Below are 8,874 nucleotides of genomic sequence, written 5' to 3'. Positions count from 1 at the left end.
ATTGGGGGTGGAGCAGGTGGCCTACTTTGATATCGAGGTCTCTAGAGCGGTGGTTGGAATTCTATGGTTTCGACCTCGACAGGGCGTTTCCTCCCTGTGACAACCGTTTGCTCCGTTGTTTTCTCCTCCGGGGGTTCCTCTAGGGCCTTGGTCGTCCTTAGGGCCTCTTCATAGGTTTTTGGGTTAAAAGTCTCCAACATGCGGCGGGTCTTCGGGTTCAATCCCAACACAAATTTTTCTATTTGTTTCTCTTCAGTATCAGCTAATGACAGTGCAAACCTTCTTAATCTCATGAATTCATGATCATATTGATCCACCGTGCAATCACCTTGGGTTAAATGGTTAAACTTTTATTGTTTCTTTATACAGGTTTTCTTTGGATAATAATATTTTAGAAAGGCTTCCTTAAAGGTTTCCCACGTAGTAATCCCCTCACCCTAGTTGATGCTTTGTTTATTATCCGACCACCACACTTCTGCATCTTTTTGTAATACATACGTCGCACACGCCACCTTATGTTCATCAGGGCATCTCATTGATTCAAAGATCGTTTCCATGTTTGCGATCCACATCTGAGCTGCCACGGGATCTTCCTTTGAACCGACAAAAGAACGGGGGTTATACCGTCTGAAATCCTTTAACCAACTCGCACCCCTATCCGGATGCGGGTTGTTGGCCGGTTGTATAGCTACCGCATCCACCGGTTGCGTGGCCGCCGCGTTGGCTGGTTGCGTGGCCACCGCGTTGGTTGGTTGCTTGGCCACCCCGTTGGCTGGTTGCGTGGCCATTGTTGCGACTTGTTGCGTAGCTAACAACGTGGCCTGTTGTGTGGCTAGCATGGTTTGCATTGTCGTTTGGAGGGATTCCAACATTAACCTTGTGGCGGGGTCTAACCCGACCTGTGGTGCAGCTTGAGGGGGCGGTGCGTATTCGGAAGGGGGTACAACTTATGGGGGAAGTGCATATTCAGGAGGTGGTACAGTTTGTGGGGGAGATGCATATTTAGGAGGTGGTACAAACGCATATGGTCCGGTAGTCGACCCCTCTTGGAAAGAGCTTCTATTGGCTTCTCCTCTTCCCCCTCTCCAAATGGGAGGTCGTCCTCTCCCTCTCCTACCTCTTCTACGTCCTCTGTGCGGCATGGTTCTAGAAATGCGGAATATACATTAAATGGGCCCTGTTCATAAATGCGACTTACACTCGCCTTTTATTACCTCGTGAAAGAGAAGATGATTACAAGGGAAAGAAGGGAAAAGAACATTATTGAAATAAAGGAAAAGAAACAAAACGGAAATGAATGTCTTTTAGTACCCTATGGTTTATTATGAAATACAATTCAATCTAAACTAACCTATACTAATGGTGCAAACCGAATTCAACCTAGACTATGAAATGAAAAAAAAACAACTACCCTATGCATGTGCTGATGGTGTTAATATAACACATGCGGAAGCAATTTGGATCTTAGGCACTTTTAGAACATCAATTATTGTAAATGACTAGCATGTTCATAAGTATTAAAACTTAATGAGTTTAAATACTAACCTTTTGTAGTTCAAACTCCTTTTGCCTCACGAACCGATTTCGAACCACCACTAGTGTCTTCTCCACTATTCTCCGGCCTTAGAACGGGATTGTGGAATCCGGTGAGTGACTAAACTTGGGAGGGATTTTGTATACGTGAAAGAGAGTGCTTGTGAGAGGTTTTTCATCAAGATGAAGAATCCCTTCCAAGTATCATGATCACTCTATTTAAAGAGTCAAGTTTGCATGTTCATGCAAACTTGAGATCACCAAATCTTGACACTTAAAATTCCACTCAAATGTTTGGGATTATGTGGCAAGCATGCATGTTTGAGTTAACCAAATTTTGACACTCAAAATTCCACTCAAACTTGTGGGGTTTATTTGGCAAACATGCAAGTTTGGTTAAACCAAATTTTGACACCTCAAAATTCCACTAACATGATTTTTCCATTAGATGAAAGTCAACATTTTGACTTTCTTCATTTTAATTAGATGAAAGTCAACATTTTGACTTTCTTCATTTTAATTCAACAATTAATTTGAATAATGAATTTCAAATTAAAGTAACATTAAATAATTAATTAAACTATTTAATTAATATTTAATATTAATTCAAATGCCAATCCCAGTCAATTCCGACACATAATTGATTAAGATATTTAAATCTTATTTAAATATCTCAGATTCTCTCTTTTCGTTTATTTCGTAAATAAAATAAAATTGCGGTTAAATATATCGTATATATGTAACGCATATTCCCTAATTTGAATTCGAACACTTCGAACTCACTCGTCACACTGTTCTATGGTTTAGTCCGATATGAGCTAGCAGAGGGACCTAATGGACCTATAGATCATGGGCTCCAACGATTCAAGATTAACCGATTAAACTCATTAACCTGGTTAACCAACATTCGTTAACTACTAGGACACTCCACTATAGCCTAGTAGTTGCACTCCCCTCACTATAGATATATTTCTGTCCATCTGATATAACCATGATTAGTAAGTCGATCCTTCACAGGTTGTTCGTAACTAGAGCTGGGTCAATTTACCGTTTTACCCCTGAAGTTACTTCTTGTTCCTTATGTCTCACTGATCCTCTAATAAACAATTGGTTTGTGGTCCAACCAGTAAACCGAATCCCTCTCAGGCCAATGAGAGGGTGGGGCCCCTTGTTCAAGACCTGGAGTCAGTGCTTAAGGGAACTACCTTTCTTCTATCCCTAAAAGTGGGTAGGAGTGAATTCCGTCTTGCACCCCACGTCCCCAGCCATTCACCCAGTCTTACCCCTGAAATGGGAGGCCTGTTGAGTCGGCGAACTAGAGCCACTCTCACCCATGCAAATCTAAGGATAATTCCGAATAAACAGGAGTTCATGGTTAGCTCAGGATTAAAACCGAGTTACCTAGGTTATCGAATGAAAAGAAAATCAGTCTCAACAGTAAACGACTTTATAAAGTGAGAGTGGTTTTCTTCATGGTCCGATCTTATGCAATACTCATTGCATAGGACGCCCCCACTCACATGTCTCCACATGCACAATTTAGTGATCGCATTGTTTATATCATATACAAAAGTGGGCCGCATCCATAGTGTCCCCAGAATAAGGTACTCAGCCTTATCCTTATACTATAGATCATTTTGACTATATACTTGAACTTGATCCACTCTTATGTCTCTACATATAATTCAAGTAGTCATACTATAGCCAGAGTGTTCTTAGTTTATTGGATTTAGATTAATGATCGTAAAGTTCACTTTATTCAATAACAATTTTTACTGAATAAACAACAATAATAACTTTATTGAAAATAGAATATATCTTTGTTTACAAACTATGAGTTTTAGGACATAAAACCCAACATGTGCCACGGTCCCGGGGTGTACGATGCCGCCGTCGATGTCACATGGGTGTCTTGCCCTTATCTGAAAAAGTAAAGTAGCACGAGGCTTGAGTATTTCTAAAATACTCAGTAAGTGACCCCCTATCGGGGTTATGCAACAATCACATGCAATAAAATGATGGGACCTATCTTTCCTTTCGTTTTGTTTTCCCTACCGGTGCTGTCCTAACGGATAATCGTGGACGTGTACCATATACTCTACACACAGCCCATACGTGCGAATATGGGCTCACCAGCTAATTCGCACACCGNCATGCATGAAATGGTACCCACCATGATCAAATTAATGTAAATAAAGTGCCTAAAACTACCCTATGCATGTGCTGATGGTGTTAATATAACACATGCGGAAGCAATTTGGATCTTAGGCACTTTTAGAACATCAATTATTGTAAATGACTAGCATGTTCATAAGTATTAAAACTTAATGAGTTTAAATACTAACCTTTTGTAGTTCAAACTCCTTTTGCCTCACGAACCGATTTCGAACCACCACTAGTGTCTTCTCCACTATTCTCCGGCCTTAGAACGGGATTGTGGAATCCGGTGAGTGACTAAACTTGGGAGGGATTTTGTATACGTGAAAGAGAGTGCTTGTGAGAGGTTTTTCATCAAGATGAAGAATCCCTTCCAAGTATCATGATCACTCTATTTAAAGAGTCAAGTTTGCATGTTCATGCAAACTTGAGATCACCAAATCTTGACACTTAAAATTCCACTCAAATGTTTGGGATTATGTGGCAAGCATGCATGTTTGAGTTAACCAAATTTTGACACTCAAAATTCCACTCAAACTTGTGGGGTTTATTTGGCAAACATGCAAGTTTGGTTAAACCAAATTTTGACACCTCAAAATTCCACTAACATGATTTTTCCATTAGATGAAAGTCAACATTTTGACTTTCTTCATTTTAATTAGATGAAAGTCAACATTTTGACTTTCTTCATTTTAATTCAACAATTAATTTGAATAATGAATTTCAAATTAAAGTAACATTAAATAATTAATTAAACTATTTAATTAATATTTAATATTAATTCAAATGCCAATCCCAGTCAATTCCGACACATAATTGATTAAGATATTTAAATCTTATTTAAATATCTCAGATTCTCTCTTTTCGTTTATTTCGTAAATAAAATAAAATTGCGGTTAAATATATCGTATATATGTAACGCATATTCCCTAATTTGAATTCGAACACTTCGAACTCACTCGTCACACTGTTCTATGGTTTAGTCCGATATGAGCTAGCAGAGGGACCTAATGGACCTATAGATCATGGGCTCCAACGATTCAAGATTAACCGATTAAACTCATTAACCTGGTTAACCAACATTCGTTAACTACTAGGACACTCCACTATAGCCTAGTAGTTGCACTCCCCTCACTATAGATATATTTCTGTCCATCTGATATAACCATGATTAGTAAGTCGATCCTTCACAGGTTGTTCGTAACTAGAGCTGGGTCAATTTACCGTTTTACCCCTGAAGTTACTTCTTGTTCCTTATGTCTCACTGATCCTCTAATAAACAATTGGTTTGTGGTCCAACCAGTAAACCGAATCCCTCTCAGGCCAATGAGAGGGTGGGGCCCCTTGTTCAAGACCTGGAGTCAGTGCTTAAGGGAACTACCTTTCTTCTATCCCTAAAAGTGGGTAGGAGTGAATTCCGTCTTGCACCCCACGTCCCCAGCCATTCACCCAGTCTTACCCCTGAAATGGGAGGCCTGTTGAGTCGGCGAACTAGAGCCACTCTCACCCATGCAAATCTAAGGATAATTCCGAATAAACAGGAGTTCATGGTTAGCTCAGGATTAAAACCGAGTTACCTAGGTTATCGAATGAAAAGAAAATCAGTCTCAACAGTAAACGACTTTATAAAGTGAGAGTGGTTTTCTTCATGGTCCGATCTTATGCAATACTCATTGCATAGGACGCCCCCACTCACATGTCTCCACATGCACAATTTAGTGATCGCATTGTTTATATCATATACAAAAGTGGGCCGCATCCATAGTGTCCCCAGAATAAGGTACTCAGCCTTATCCTTATACTATAGATCATTTTGACTATATACTTGAACTTGATCCACTCTTATGTCTCTACATATAATTCAAGTAGTCATACTATAGCCAGAGTGTTCTTAGTTTATTGGATTTAGATTAATGATCGTAAAGTTCACTTTATTCAATAACAATTTTTACTGAATAAACAACAATAATAACTTTATTGAAAATAGAATATATCTTTGTTTACAAACTATGAGTTTTAGGACATAAAACCCAACATGTGCCACGGTCCCGGGGTGTACGATGCCGCCGTCGATGTCACATGGGTGTCTTGCCCTTATCTGAAAAAGTAAAGTAGCACGAGGCTTGAGTATTTCTAAAATACTCAGTAAGTGACCCCCTATCGGGGTTATGCAACAATCACATGCAATAAAATGATGGGACCTATCTTTCCTTTCGTTTTGTTTTCCCTACCGGTGCTGTCCTAACGGATAATCGTGGACGTGTACCATATACTCTACACACAGCCCATACGTGCGAATATGGGCTCACCAGCTAATTCGCACACCGCTAGGCCACTTTTCTTATCCCGTGGGCATACTCTGGGAGCCCCTTATGCCGAGACCCGTTAAGCTGCTAGAGCCGAGAATGGTGACAAACGGGTTGGAAATAGGTTTTCCGATCCGAATAAGCCGCCGCCAAGCCGATTAAGCCACCACTTTTCAAACGGGTTGGAAAAGGTGTTTCAATGTGATTTAGTCCTTCACTTTTCATTGTGATGATAGTGACACAAAAACTAATATTAAGAAAACTATAAAAGATCAATCTTAAGAATGATATTGAGAGAAAGCATCGCAGTAGTGAAAAAGATGACTTTTAATGATAATTATTTTGATTTGTATAAAATAGCTCTCTAGGCTAAAGTGTTCGAGGGTCACCTAGAATGTCTAGGATTACGAGACCTGCTCATATTCTCTAGGGCAAGTGAGAGAACATGTTGGGTATAGAGTATGCCCTAGGACACATGTCTCACCAGCTTTAGTGCAAGTGAGAGATTGTTGGGATTTATGTCGTGCCATGTAATTAATTATTTAGTTTTTAATAATAATTTTTATTATTTTATTTGTAATTTAATTCTAATCCATTGTATGAAAATACAAGGTTATTAATGTAATCTTGAACCGTATGTGGTTGACATACAAGAGGATCGTGTTCAAGTAATAACCTAAAGAGTCTATNAAAGTATATGGTTAAGGTTGGGTGCCTTATCCTGGTAACACTATTGATACGGCCCACTTTGTAATCATTACAAATAGTTTGATCCAAATCGTTTATGTGGAGACATATGAGTGTACAATGAGTTTGTATAAGACTGGACCAATATTTCACATGATAATCATATGTGACTTGATCTTAATTTTGAGTGAGTTATGAACTCCTGCCTACGAGGGTTTGTCCTTTAATTTACATGGGTGAGAATGACTGTTTTAGCCGATTCAATATGCCTACCATTTTGGGGACTTGACCAAATAGGGAGTTGGAAACATAATGTCATAAGATGGAATTCACTCCCTCCCATATAAAGAAAGTAGGTGAGTTGTTCTATTAAGTACTGATTTCGAGACTTGAACAATAGGGTCCCGCCCTCTCATTGGCCCGAGAGGGACTTGGTTTATGATTTGATCATAGACAAATTGTTCATTAGAGAATTAGTGGTACATAAGGTGAATGATGTAATTTCAAGGGTAAAACAGACTTTTGACCCAGCTGTAATTATGAAATACTCGTGAAGGATCAACTTGCTTGTAATAGTTATATCAATGGACATAACTTGTCCTACAGTGCATGAGAGTACAACTCTAAGTCTATAGTGGAGTGACTTATAGTTAATGAATGGAAATTGATTAATTAAAGAGTTTAATTAATTAATTTTGTATCATTGAACTTATAATCTATAGGTCCATATGGTCGCCTTGCTAGCTCATAATAACCCTAAAAGATTCAATTTATTTGAAATTTTTTTTGAAGTGTTCTAATTGATATTTAGTATATTAAATATATTAAATATAAAGGAGAAAATAAATTTAATTGAAATGTCACAATAATATTTTATATATTAGATATATTAAATAAATAGAGAAAATATATTTAATTTGAAGGGTCAAATTAATATTTAATATCTTAGATATATTAAATAAAAAATATATTTATTGTATTCGATACAACTAAATATTAAATCAATTAATGTATTTTGATACCTTAAATAAAAATATATTTAAAATTTGAATAAGAATAAAATTAATTAAATATATATTAGGATATCTTATAATATCTAAATATGATTTGTACAAGGTATTATATCATAGTATATTAAATATGCAAATATATTATTTGACAAATATTCTCCAAGAGTCCCTATAAATAGGAACCTAGGGTTGAGTCAAAGACATACGATCTCTCCCACTTTATCTGGAGAATAAAATGAAGAATTCTAGAAATTCTCTTCTCCAATCCCTTTCGGATTTTCTTTGAAGAGGCTCCCACAAGTCTTGACCTTGTGTTCGAGTCATAGTAAGGAAGATATTGTGGAATGTTCAAGAACTTCCGCATAGTTGGAATACTCCGAGGAGTCTTGCAAGCTAGGGTTTCTACAAAATATGACACGTACAAAGGTCATAATGTACGTGTTATTCATACAACATACAAGTCATTAAACCAAATTCATGGGCGTCCAATAATAGAACAGCTTACTTGGTTGGTTTAAGACAAGGTCATTATGCATCCTTGATGCTAGCTTAAAAAGTTGATCATTGAACTCAAATTTCACCTAAGGAGTCCTACCATTATAATTTAGAATTCTATTATGGTAATTGGCTCACCTGCATAAAATAATTTAAAAACTTATCTATAAGTAATTTAAATTGGTAAGTCAGTAGCCATACTAACTTTAAGCGTCTTTAAAAGTGTCAAAAAAAACGTATCTTGAAGAGTAAAAAATGGTAGTCAATGATCTAAACTTACCCGACCTAAATCAAATGTGTCAAGTTATAGGCCATCAGAGTATGAATTCTCTAGTTCTGAGTTGTCAAAATAGGATGAAAGTGAGCAATTTTAATGACTAAGTAACCTAAGGGACCTTGTTTTATATTAGAGTTCACCTTTCGACTTTGAAAATCTAATCGATACAGAACAAATTTTTTTCCTTAATTCTCCGTCATCACATTTAACTCCTCAAAGGTCATCACAACTCATCCTCGATTATAATCCTAATGGTAAAGTTCAGGTAGAAGGTATGTGTACGTGCATGTACACAATAGAAAGAGAGATAAAATACACAAGAACACATCTAAAAACAACACAAGACCAACTTTATAGTTTTCCAAGCCCGCGCAATGGGTATGCGACATGAAGCGGCCGACTTTGTTTT

This window comes from Cucurbita pepo, chromosome LG19 (genome assembly GCF_002806865.2).
Source record: "Cucurbita pepo subsp. pepo cultivar mu-cu-16 chromosome LG19, ASM280686v2, whole genome shotgun sequence".
In the NCBI taxonomy this organism is placed as follows: Eukaryota; Viridiplantae; Streptophyta; class Magnoliopsida; order Cucurbitales; family Cucurbitaceae; genus Cucurbita; species Cucurbita pepo.
This window is presented reverse-complemented; position numbering follows the sequence as displayed.